This window comes from Gorilla gorilla, chromosome 9, assembly GCF_029281585.2.
Source record: "Gorilla gorilla gorilla isolate KB3781 chromosome 9, NHGRI_mGorGor1-v2.1_pri, whole genome shotgun sequence".
NCBI classification, from domain to species: Eukaryota; Metazoa; Chordata; class Mammalia; order Primates; family Hominidae; genus Gorilla; species Gorilla gorilla.
Genome location: NC_073233.2, coordinates 9309687 through 9322937, shown reverse-complemented (window position 1 = coordinate 9322937; position 13251 = coordinate 9309687). Strand labels below are relative to the sequence as shown.

The window sequence follows — 13251 nt, the reverse complement described above, 5'->3', positions numbered from 1 at the left end:
GTGGCACTGGAGCCCCTTTGCCCTCTTCCCTTGGAAGGGGCCTGGGCAGGAGGCCCAGGTGCACCCAGAGGCCAGGGAGCTGCCTCACTGCCAGGCAGGTGGGAGGGGGTGGGGAAGCCCCAGGCTGGGATGGGGTCTCGAGCCTCCCCAAGGGCTGGCCTATCCCTAGCCCGGCCTCAGGAGCGTCCTGCCGGCAGACGCCAGGCAGGGGCGGCTCTGTCCAAGAGCCCGGGGCAGCTGCCCACCTGCCCACCTAGTGCAACCCCGGGCAGGGCTGGTCCCATCGGCCTCTGTTTGGGGGCCAGGCGGGCGGGAACGTCGGGCAGGCTGGGGGCCCAGGAGCCGTGTTTGTGCTGGCGGTGGGCACAGGCCCCCCCCTGCATTTGATTCTCTGCCGCTGCCTCCTGAGCTACCCCCTCTGGCGAGCCTGCAGAGGCCCGGAGGCCAGGGGACACCAGGCAGAACACTTTGTTCGGGGAACCAGCGAGCGCTCTGCTGCCTCAGCCAAACCCCAGCCCAGCCACGGGGGCAGGTGGGCAGGGGAAGCCAGGGCTGCCTGGCCGTTCTCGCGTCATTGCTCCAGGTCTGCCCACATCGGCCCTGCTGCCCCCACATCCTCCCCTACCCTGGGCCCTCAGCCACTTGCTGGGCCATCTGGAACCTCTGAGTGCACCAGCCCCTAGGACCCCAGCAATACCTCTCGCTGTCCCCGGAAAACCGCAAGCAGACCTTAGATACTTCATCTCGCCTCCCTTCCCCAGCCCAGCAGGGTGGCCCCATACCACTGGAAGTCAGACCCCTGTCATAGGCTCTAACCCTCAGTGGCTCTGGATAAATGCCAGAGTCCGCTCACAACCCTGTGGTCTGGCCCAGCCCCCATCCCTGGCCTCACTCTGCAGCCTGCTTCCCAGCGCGCCGGTCCCTGGCCCCCAGCCCCAAGCCTGCTTCCTTCTTTCTGCATGCCGTTTCACACTCCTCCAGGTGCCTGACGGGCATGTGGATAGTTTGGCACCTGTCCCCTGACCCTGCCAGTGGATGTGAGCCACATGAGGTCAGTCTGGCTTCCTTCCATCCCCACCTTTGTCTGCCTGGTCCTTACTGGAGGTGTTTGCTTCTCAGAAGTAGGTCCCCTTCCTGAAACTGCCCTTGGCATGCAGCAGGTATACCCTAAATATTCCTGAATTTGGGACGGAACATTTCTGGGCTGGATCCCTCAGTCTGTCCCAAGTTGCCACCATTTTTCTCTAAGACAGAGGCCTCTGGGGCCCATGACCCCCTCTCCTTCCTGCAGACAGAGAAAGCACTGGCACCTGCTGATCTCCCACACCACAATGTCCACTTGCTGGGTGAGAACCCTTGAGGCATCCCCACTGTTCTCGAGATACCAGCCTCGGCTGAGGGTCCCTCGCCTCGGGCCCCTGTGGCCCCCTGGGCACTGCCCTTCTCGCCCCAGAGCCGGTTTCCTCTGGTTCCTACCTCAGGACCCTCACATGGGCTGGCCCTGCCTCCTGGAGCACCCACCCCTCTCATTAGCCTCCAGACCCTTCTCATTCTCCAGGCCCCAGGTGAGGGTCTCCTTGGTGAGGCCCCCTCCCTTCCCCCTCCTGGTGGTTTGGCTGTAGCCACTTCCCCTGCTTTCCATCCCCCACCTCTGTCTGCCCGGTTCCTGCTGGTGGTGTGTGCTTCTTAGAGGCCGCCTCCCCGAGGGCAGGGCACTGCACAGCCAACAACAGTTCAGTGGCCTCTTGCTCACTGGGAGACCCTGGGCCTTGGTCACCTCTTGAGCAGGGAGGGGCCGGGGAGTCTGTTCTGTGGCACAGTGCAGCCTGGGGGCTCAGGCCCGGGCGTGTCTGGGAACAGAGGCTGTGAGCGCGGGGCAGGCTCTCCTGGGCCCCAGGCCACTCCCTGGGCCTGAAGGGAGGGGCTCAGGGGAAGGATGAGGCCCCTCGTCCCCAGCTCCCTGGGCACCACTGAGAGGCCTCTGGCCACCTCCGTCCCTCAACATTGGCCACGCCCACAGCCTGCTGTGTTCTGTCTCCACCCAGGCCTCTCCCCGGGCGCTCTTGGCTGTCCCTGCTGGCTCAAGACGGTGTCCTCTCTCTGGACACTCGAGAGACTGCCCAGGGTGCTCCCAAACACGCACACCATGTGAGCCTCTTCCTCAGCCCTACGTGCCCCATCCTGCCCATCCCCAGGAGAGGGCTGCCATGCCCCGTGCCCCCAGCCCACGGGCTCTCTGCGGCTGGGGTGCTTGTCTTCCTGAACCCTTTCTGTGAACGCCTCACATGTTTGCTTCAAAATTAGTCTGTGTACAGGGTTTTTCATGGTATAAGTACTCTATGAAGACATTCTCCCGCCAAATAAAGACATTTCAAAGACACATCTCCATTTCACCTGCCCCATTTCCCTCTAGGGCCCCTGCCTGCTAGGTAACCAGCTTAGGGATCTGATGTTTCTCCTTCCAGCAACTTTGATACGCAGCTCATGCCTGGTTCTGCCTGGTCAGCGAGGTTTAGCACGAGTGAGGCGAGGCGTGATGTGACACACATGTGCCTCTCCACTGCTTGTTTCCATGCGACACACTTGTGGAGGCTGCACATAGAATCACGGGGACAGTGCTGGCTCCTGGGACGGCTGTGCAGCCCTCCTTTCTGTGGGGATTGCTGACATCACCACCCAGTCCCTGCTGGTGGGCGTGGAGGCTGAGGGCTCCACAGGCCAAGTCTTTCTGCCTACATGTGCTGGTGTTCGGGGGGAGGGGTCCCCTCTTCTGGTGAGCTTGGTGGCAGCAGCCAGGCTGTGCTCTCCCACCTCCTCCCCTTGGAGTGCAGTCCGGCCTCACCCTCTACCTCCTGGGTGAAAGCTTCTACCTCCGGGCTGAAACGTCACCATGCCTCCCCACAGACAGACGGATGGACAGATGGGCCTCCCTGCACCTGCTCTGTAGGTGTGGGGGCTCCTGCTCAGCAGCAGTTTCCAGACCCTTCTCCCTGCTTTCCCCAAGCCACCCGCCTTGAATCTGGGGTGCTCTACCAGACCCATCCCCTCATTTCTAAAGATTTGAGCCACTAGTCCTGTCCCTCTCCCTCAGAAATGCCTTTGTGACACTTGGCTGCTTTCAACTCTTCCACCCCTCTGCCTCTTGTTCTCATCTTTACCTTCTGCTAAAGGTCCTGACCCCCACCCCCGCCACGCCATGGGGCACCCCATGGTGGTGCGTCCTTGGGAGCAGCTCTGTCCCTTTCCCTGTGGCCTTTGCCCCGCCTCCTACGACTTCAATTCCCACCTGTCCCCAACCCCTGGGACCACTGACTGGGCCCGATCACCCTGTCACTGCCCTGTCATCTGCTTACCCCACACGGTGCTCTGCTGACCCAGGTCTTGCTGTCTCCCAACAGCCCCACGAGGCTTCCCGTCGCTCCTGGACACTGCAGGCTGAGCCCGCTGCCCCGCCGCCTCCATGAGGAAGGCTTTTCCTCTGTGAGCCCCAGGCCACCCTTTCCCTCCTTTAAGTAATTAAGTCCCTTGCCAGGGCCCTCCCAGTACCCTTTCTAAAGACACCCCTGCCCCAGCATGCTGCAGGCTCCTGCTCCACTGTCCTCTCAGGCCCTCGTCGCCGTGGTGTTGGCTTTGTTTTCTGTCTCTGCCATGGCAGGGTGTCAGCTCCTTGGAGGTGGGGCTTCTGCCCTTGCTGTACCACTGCCTGGCACACAGTAGGTGCTCAATAAAGACTTGCAGGATGAGCTGCCTGAAGAATAGTCACCAGAGGCCAGAAATGTCTAGAGCTCTGCTGGTAGGGTGACTGGCCGAGGAGCCTGGCCTGCATGTGTGTGCGTGTGTGTGTGTGTGTGTGTGTGTGTGCGCGCACGCGCACACATGTGTGAGTCAGGGTTTATATGCAGGTGTCTACAGGAGATGTGCTGGGTTCTGTGCTGGGTGTGAGGAATATGGGAGCAGAGCCCCAGGGAGGTGGCAGAGACTTGGGGGCCAAAGGGCTGGGTGCAGGGGGGGCAACAGCCAGGTGCCACTGGCCACCCCAGCCTCAGGAAGCCCTGCCCACCCTCCAGGTGCCTGGATGTCCATCCTCACTGCTATTCCCACCTCAAGCCAGGCCTGGAGATGGAGGCCCCATGACTCAGCCAGGGCCGGTTTGCAGCTGCAGCTGACCCAGACGGGCGGGCAGCCCCCAGCCCCCGGGCCTGCACCCAGGACAGGGCCGCCCTCCCTCCCTCCCCCGCTTCTGGCTCACGCTCCTAGGACAGGATTCTCTGAATTCAGCTCCCCTGAGGCTGGGGCCAGGTTGGAGGCCAGGCCTGGGGGCTCTGGGCTGGGGTCCCAGATAGGGGCTGGGCGGCCAGGCTTGGAATCTGGAATCCAGCCCCATTCCTGGCATCTGCAGGAGCCTCGTGGGGAGGGAGACTTGGGATGGACTTCAACCAGCCAGGGCTGGATTCTTGCCCCGGAACCTGCATTCCTGGGGCAACCAAGGGATCCTTCCTACTTCTGGGCCCAGCTTGGCCCTGCCTGGCATTTGAGGCCCAGCTGGGGCTTGGGGGTGTCTCTCCAACTCACAGACATAAGGACACCCTTCCAAGCTTGTTCCTTCACCTGGCGGGGCCCTGACCCCCACACCCCTCCCCTGTCCTTTCTCCACCCGACATCAAGCGCCTCCCTGCCTCTGCTCGCACAGTCTCTGAGATGGGGAACTCAGTACCTCACAGGTGGGCCCAGCTCTGGTGCTGTCTGTGTTGGGGGAGCTGGGGCAGCCCCCAAAAGACCTTGGAGACAGACCCTCAGAGGTAGGAGCAGAGGCTGGCAGTGGATGCTGTGCCTGGAGGCCTTGAGGGCGAGGTGTGATGATGAGGCCCAGGCTGCAGGGCTCTTTCTGGCTCTCCAGCTCCGGAGAACAAGGGATTTCCTCCTGCTCTGCCTACCCTCCCCAGCCAGTGCATGCTCAGCCTCAGCACTGCACCTGGGCGCCCTCCATGATCTGCCCCACCTGGACACACGGCTCGAGGGGCACACTACCATGCCATACACCATGTCATGCACCTTGCCACTCCACATGCTACACAACCCAGCCCCAGCCCCAGCCATGCCATGTGCCACACCACTCCCACCATGCCACCACCATGCCATGCACACAGCCACGCCAGTCACAGCAGGCGCTAAGCCCATCCTGCACGAACGCAGCAGTGTGTGTGTAAGGGGACCCAAGCCTCTGCCCATGTCCTCCCGGGAGCCAGCCCCTGGCTGTACTCCTTGTGGCTAAGTGGGGTTCTGCTGCCCCCCAGCCCCTGCTGACAGTCTGGGAAGGGGGTGAGGAGGTGGGGGAGCAGGGTGGGAGGGCAGGAAGTTGCTGGGGCTCCTGGCCAGGCCCTGAGCACTCCAGCCCCATCTGGACATATTTGGCAAGCCCCGCTCCCCTCCGCTCCTCAGCCTGTCGGAACGGCCCCTGGCGCTGGTGCTGGACACTCTGGCCTTCCCCCAGCTGCCTGTCCCACCTTCCCCACTGTTGTCTTGGTCCCGTCTCGGGGCACTTGCCCCAGTTCCTGCTGCTGGGCCCAGTGGACTGCACGGTCACAGCCAGGTGCAAACATGGGACCTGGTGTTTGCTCACCTCTCTGAACCTCCATTTTGCCTCTGCAAGATAGGGACTGCAAATGGAGTGAAGCGGGGAAGCCTGCCCACCCCAGGAACCCAGCCTCTTGCCTCCCAGTGACACGGTTGCTGGCGGGGCAGCAGTGGGGATGCTCGGGGACCCCTGCCCTTGAGGCTGGCTCCCAGGTCCACGTGCCTGGGGCTGACTTGGGGCCTGACAGCTGTGCCCAGGTACCCACCCTAAGGCTGAGACTCCCCCATGTCTATGCAGTCTTCACAGAGGTCCCAAGGGGCTCTGGGATCCTATGAGGGGAGAAGCTTGGAGAGGGGTGGGGCATGTGGGCAGGTGCGGGCAGGACTCGGCTCCAGGGCACTGGCCTGGCTTGGCTGCCCTGACTCTGCCATTGTCTCCAGAAGTCCACAGGCCTCCCGTCCCTCAGGGAAGCAAGAAGGGGCTGTGTCCTCTGCCCTGGTGCGTGGGCCCCTTGCGTGCAGGGGCTTCCACAGGGCCTCTAATTGCCTAGACTCCAGAGGCACACAGGCACCCCTACCCAGCATGTTCTCCCACACCCACAGCCTCCTAGCTGTGGGATAACCATGGACGATGCTGCCAACCTCTTATCCCCTGGTCTGGTGGGCAGTCCTTGGGCACCAGCCTGCCCCGAGCAGGGAACAGCAGCTGCATTGCCCACATCTGTCTCCCACTGGGAGGAGGCTAGTGTCCAGGTCACTCTGGGGGAGAGGGGAGGGACCAGGTCAAAGTGGGAGAGTGGAGTGAAGCCCCCTGAGCTGGGCATGGCTTCTGCCCCATGGAGCCCTGGCCAGGCCCTGTGGACCACGGCGGTGGCAGCCACCTTCCTCGCACCCTACAGCTGTCACCTGGCCAGGCCCTGTGGACCACGGCGGTGGCAGCCACCTTCCCCGCACACTACAGCTGTCACCTGGGGCAGCCCCAGCCAGACCATGGTCTCCTCCTGCCTTGGGGAGCATCAGCCCCAGCCTTGCCTTTCACCCCACGGCTGGGCCGCTCAGTGATGCCATCAGCAACCTTCTCCACACAGGCCCTACCGGGAGCTACAGAGGGAACGTGCTCCGGGGAGGCGGGCAGACCTGAGGAGGGCTTCCTGCTGCAACTGTGGTCTCCTAGGCAGCGGGGTGCTTGGTGCTTTGCCTGCACTGGCTCTCCTGACCCTGCCAAGGCCCTGGGCATGGGTGGGGACTGCGTCCCATCTCCCTGATCTTGCAGTAGGGGAAGGTGAGTTGTGGAGTCGCAGAGCCCGTCTGAGCGAGCAGCTTGTGGGTATCCTGGTTCCTCTTGCTCCCCATGACCCTGTGCGGTCGGAGCTCTGACGGCCCCACTCCCAGGAGGGGACATAGGCACCCTGTCCTAGTCTCCCAGCCTGGAAGCCCCCACCCTGCCAGGTCCCGCACAGGCATCTGAGCCTTCAAGTCCCTCATCTAGTTCAGCCCTCTGGTACCTCCATTTGCAGGGCCAGGTTGAAGGCTTCTCTAACGCTGCCCATCTGCCAAGATGCCGGGCAACCCCCACTGTGCCTGAGGGGCCAGGCCTTCCATCAGGGGTGCTGGGAGAGGGTAGGGTGGGGACCGGGCTGGTGTGTGTCCTGGGGACAATGAAGCTATCACCTGTCAGGAAGGCTGGGGGTAGTCTAGGCAGTTGTCCGAGGTCCTAAGCCTGAGGCCCAGCTGTCCACCTGCAGGGCTGCCTGGAGGTGGAGGTCTGCCTGGGCCTCAGGCCACCCCCCTGGAGCAGAGGCTCCTGGTACACGGGCAGGGCCTTCTTTCCAGCTTCCTACCAGGGGCATGTCCAGCTCAGGCCACTGCAAGACCATGTGCCAGGTGCTGAGTCAGGCATATCCCATGGACCCTGGACACGTGAGACTCTCGAGGCTCAGAGAAGTGAAATCACTGGGGGTCATGGAGTGGCCACTTCCTCGCTGTACCTAGCCTTCCAGGGCTCTGGTGGGGGAGGGAGGAGGGGGCAACGGAGAGAGGCAGAGGAGGGCAGCGGGGAGGGGAGGGGAGGGCAGTGGGGAGAAGGGTGCTGGAGGAAGGAGGGGAGCAGTGGTGGGGAAGGGGAAAGGGGAGGAGGGGCAATGTGGAAGGAAGGAGGGGAGAGAGGAGCGGAGGGGACACTATGGTTGTGGCCATCCAGGACATCAAGAGGAAACTGACTGAAGTCTAGAGAAGGATCAGGAATAGATCTGGGCCTAAGGGTGGTGGTTCAGGGCACAGAGTACCAGAGGGACCCAGAGACCCGGAGAGCTTCTTGTGTCTCCACAGTCAGGGAGGGCTTCCTGGAGGCAGAAGCACCTTGGACAGCCCCACAGTGTTCCAGGCCTACAAGGCATTCACCCCTTCTCTCCCCTGTTCATGGGTTATTTCCAGCCGCCACTGGTCCAAGCACCCCCTGATGGTGTAGGGCAGGCCGGGCCACATACTTGTTCTCAGGGCCCAACTGTGGGCACGGGCACCCATCACGTCTGCTGAGGTGCCTCCTCAGGGACATCCTGCCCTGCACCCGATGGCCATCCCTGTAGCAGCTGCTGCTGATCACAGAGCACCTGTCATTCTGAGAACATCCCATTGATCGCTGCCTTTGGCTTCACAGCCATACTGGGAAGCAGGCAGGGCTGCCCTCTGCATGCCAGAGGCCAGAAAATGGGGCGCAGAGAGCATGGGCAGCTTCCCTCAGGGGGCCCATTGGGTGGGTGCTGGGGTGGGGCAGAGCACCCAGACCAGCTGCCTCTCATCATCACCACTTCCCTGTCCTGCCTTGACAAGACCTGCACGGGGTCTCCCAAGGGTACCCTTGCGGTTTCAAAGACTCCCTGGTCAGCTCCTAACCCTGCATTTTCCTGACAGGAAAGCTGAGGCCTAGAGAGGGGTTGGGCCAGCCTGTGCTGGGTTACCTGATGATGGGGAGAGGGGAAGGCCCAGGTGTGTGGCTTTGTGGCCAGGGTGCTGGAGGGCACACACGTGGGGTGCCCTTGGGAGGTCAGAGGTCTGAGGGCCACGGAGATGTGGGGGTTCCTGGGAAGGCCCACAATGCTCGGAAGGTGAGTGGAAGGGTGGGAAGGTCTCCACCCAGGAAGGAGGCCCTGGGCTGGCCCCCAGCCTGCCTGGCCCAGGCTGACCCTGTGAGTTGATGAGAGATTCAGGCCCCATCCTGCAGCTCCCAGCCCGCCCTTCCTGCTCCCGGGGCTGGAGGAAGAGGTTCTTGGGACACTGGGACTGGGGTGTGGGGACACATGCTGACTAGACTGGGTGTGGTTTGCAGGCCATCGGGAGGACCTAGGTCCTTTAACAGGGGACTTAACAGGGACTTAGATCCCGGGGCCTTGGAGACCATCTAAGATATCATTCAGGTCATAGCTCTGGGATGCCTGCCCAGGGAAGAGCCCAGATCCCTCTGTCAACCCTTGAAAGGTGGGGAGGGGGCACCCACCAGTGAGTCCTCTTCTCTCACTGGCCTTATCCTGCACAGCCCCAGCCCCAGCCCCAGCTAGTCAGAGGGCTCCTGTGTAGCACCCAGCCAGTCCTGAGCCTGTGCCCATGGTGTAAAGGGCCTGCTGGTCTTTCCCCTTCACCACACACCTGCTGTTCCCAGCCAGGGTGGCATGCACTCACCTTCCCCTCTCAGAGCTCCTTGGCCAATCTCTTCCTTCTCTCTCTTCCTCCCTCCTCCCTCCTCCTTCCTCCTCCCTCCTCCTTCCTCCTCCCTCCTCCTTCCTCCTCCCTCCTCCTTCCTCCTCCCTCCTCCTTCCTCCTCCCTCCTCCTTTCTCCTCCCTCCTCCTTCCTCCTCCCTCCTCCTTCCTCCTCCCTCCTCCTTCCTTCTCATCCTCCTCCCCCTCCCCACCAGGGTATCAGCAGAATTCCCTATTCTCTGGCACCATCGCTGCCTTCTTAAATTTTCTTACCCTTAGTGAGAAAACCCGTGAAGCTTTCCCATCTTTAAACAGCCTTCCCTGGGTGCTAGATCTTCTATCTCTAATTTCTGTTCCCAGAGGCAGCCCTTCAACCCTATCGACTATCTCTTGGCTTTACCTTGGCATTTCCAAACTACACATTTACATTGCTGTTCCTTGCAATTTTGTCACTTTAGACATTATCTAGTGACTGCCTAACATGGAAGAGAAGTGATCAAGATTTTGTTCTCATGCCCCTGCCCTCCCCACTCCCTTATCTTTCCAATACAGTTAAATTAGAATTCTAGGCTAAATAAGTACTTACTGTTTGCGTTTTACACAAACAGTATATAACTCTTTATGTCACTATGTAATCACTGTTTTTAGCTGTGTCCTGTGGTCTGTTATGATTACATCTTCTTGTTTTCCCTTGGGTTACAAATGGCCTTAGGTTTTGCTTGTTTTTTACTGCATCTGTCACTAATTCATTCTTGAACTTTCTGTAAGAATTGTAAAACTTCTTTCATCCTATTGAGAATACTGGCAGTCTATTACCTTCATTTTTTTTTTTTTTTTTCTGGGATTTCTTCCTGGAGTCTTAGCAGGACTGTTTGCACTGTAGGCATGCTGAGCAGCTGTAATGCTAGAACTACTTTCACTCATGTTGAAAATTCTCTTGGCCTTTTGTTTTTGGTGTTGGAGTCTCCCTGGTTCTTGAATTGTGTTTCTCTTTCTTTGTTTTTCCCTCTCATTTTGCTAGAGCACGTCCTCAAGTAACTTTCTGAGAAAAGGCATGTGGTAGATAAAATTTTTGACCGTGCATGTTTGGAAATGTCTTTATTCTATTCTCATACCTGAGAGTTTGACTAGGTATAGAATTCTAGATGGGAAATCATTTTTTCCCTCAGATACTTGAAGGCATTTCTCTACTATGTGCTAGCTTTCTGAATTGCTGTTAAGAAATTGGATACCGTTTTGATTTTCTATTCTCTTGTGTGTGACTTACTTTTTCTCTCTGGAAATGTGGAGTGTCTGCTTTATTGCTGGTGTTCTGAAAACAATGGTGTGCCCCACCGGGCATTCTGGGAGTTGATGAGGGAAGTGGGGGAGGAGGTCTTCCTTTTTAGCTTGAATGCATTTACTGAATCCCTGTTGTTTTCATCACGAGAGCTCCTGCCCCACCCACAGCTGCTCCTGGTGGCTCCAAGTTCAGAACGTCTCAGGCTCAGCTTTTCTGGAGACTCAACCTGTCTCTAGCTGAGCTTGAGAATCAGTAGCATCTGGCTTCATGGGCTGAGGTGAGACCTGCCTGTCAGGGTCCTGGGCTGGGAACTGCCTCATTCTTGGTGGCTCTTCTTCCTGCAGGGCTTGGTGTCTACCCTCTCCAGTCTCCTAGGCCAGTCTCCATCTGTCCTCCTGCTTCCCAGCTTCCAAACCTTTGTCAACATATTTTTGGTCTCCTCTTTTCTCCTGACCACTTTACCCTAGTTGATTTACATGTTTCCATGTTTTTCATGCCTTTACTGTCACCTTAGTGGGATTCAAAGAAGCTGAAATAGACATGTGTTTACCCATCACGTTTAACCAGTGCTTTCAGCTCTGGCACCTGCTGCTCCGGTCACCAAACCTTCCAGCAGGCCCCTGATGACACCATCTCCTGTCCTGACTTCTCAGAGTTTTCTTCTTGGGTGCTAGTCCCTGCCTGCTGAGGTCCTCCAGCTCCCAGGAGCTATGTTCCCATGGGTGCCTTTCTGCACGTGGCTGCCTCCTCTGAGTCCCGGCTGTGGCCCCTTCCCCGCTGGCTCCTGTGTGGTGCTGCCAGCCTTTGTCCTGCCCTCGCCCCTTTGCAAGTAGTGTCCCCTCTATTGCTGGCCTCCCCACATTCGAGCTTTCAAGACCTCTATGTGCCCGGTGGTGCCTGGCTTGGACTCAGGGCCAACACCACCATAGGGTTCCCGGCCCCTGACCTCACCACTTCCATGTCTCAGAGGCATCTTGAATTCGACACATCCCAAACAAAGCTCTCGCTGCCTTCTGCCCGCCCCTTCCTCTTCATTCCAGAAAACAGTACCACCACACACCTGCTACTTACACCCTGGCCTGAGCCGCTGAAGTGTGCCCCCATTTCCTCCCTCAAGCACCCAACTCCTATCTGAGTCCTTCTGGTCTGGCCTCCAAGCCACATGTGGAATTTTCCCTCTGGCAAAACAGCCACTTGTCCCCATAGCCGCTCTCCCCCGCCCCCCCCCCACCCCACTTTTTTTTTTAATCAACAGAACCCTGAATTAAGCTGAGTGTTTGCCTGCCTGGAATAGAGACACCGTCCCCAGGGGCCCTTGCAGCGACTCAGGCGTGCGTCACATTCCGGCGGGTGGACAGAAAGGGGGATGACGTGGGCTGCTTCTGTGTAGGGTTTTACAGGAGTGGGGCCTGTCCTTCATGTCTTTTACCTCCCTCCTGCTGCTGGAATGCAGATGTGATGGTGAATGCAGGAGCAGCCGCTGGGGACCACAGGACAGAAGCACTGGATTGTGGACAGGAAAGCAAGCAGAGAGAGGAGGTCTGGGGCCAGGCTGTTTCACCAGGCACACATCAGCACTGAAGCTTCTGCTACTCTGGGACCCTGCGGGTGGCAAAGTTCTCTCTAATTTGGGCTGTCCCCAGGGTCACTGTCTCAGCAGCAGCTGAACCAAGAACCTCCCCTCCTCCCACCTGCCCTGACTCTAGTCCCTTATCTCCTACCTGGGGGACAGCAACATGAGGTGACTGTGCCTGGCCTCCTCTCTGCAGCCCCGCCTGTTCCCCACCCGCCTCTGTGACATCTAAGCACATCACCTCTGAGCTTCAAGCTGAAACCCTCCTGTGGCTTGTGAGTGACTGAAAATGACTCCAAACTCCTTAGAGGACTGCTCCGATGTCACCTCCTTGGAGATGTCCCCTTCCCCACCTACTCCACGGCTCATGGGCCACCTGCCTGGCTTTCTTCCTCTCTGTCCTCGTCACTCCAGGACCAGACACCCCACACCCAGTGGTTTACAGGCTGCTGGCCTGTGTGTCTCTCTGGCTGTGAGCATATGGGGAAGTGGTTAGTGTGTCTCCCCAGCACCCAGCATGGCTCCAAGCACATAGTGGGATTCTGAGCGGAGGCAGGGCAGGGGCCCCAAGACGAGGGGTGCCCAGGGGAGCCCCATGCCTCTCTGGCCCTCTGCACCCCTCTCTGTTCTCCCTCTGGGAGCACAGTGGTGGGCTGGGTGTGCTGGGCCAGCCCTCTTGTGCCACAGCCAATCCAGGGCATTTCTACCCTGTGGGTGCCTAGCTGCAGGTCTGCTGGGGAGGCCTTCGGGGAAGCAGCAGCAGGAGGGGGCGGGGGAAAGTGCTCCCACACCGGCCTGGCGCACCCAACGCCGGGTCTGCCTGAGTTTCCGTGACTGTCTGCGCGGAACCGCACGGCGGTTTCCATCAGCGCTGCCAAGTGGCGGCTGCTGGGCCTGGCCGCGGGTTCTGACCCCCAGCTGGCCTGATTACTGCCAGGAGACCCTGGGAAGCTGGGGAATACTGGAGCCCGAAGGGTTAACCTGCCCTCCCCGCCCCCAACCCCGGCTCAATTTCTTCATTTTTCAAAGGCCGGGCCCTCTTTCCTTCCAAGTCACAGCTGACGTGAAATGTAGCCTTAAAATGCAGCTGACATGAAAAACAATAGCACTCCCTCGGAGAGGTTCTGCT

General features: G+C 59.6%; 1 protein-coding gene across 6 annotated transcripts in view; it reads right to left on the bottom strand.

The window, feature by feature from the left end:
* Positions 1–13251, bottom strand: part of KCNQ1 (potassium voltage-gated channel subfamily Q member 1) — a 402294-nt gene that overhangs the window by 9735 nt on the left and 379308 nt on the right. The window lies entirely within an intron of this gene.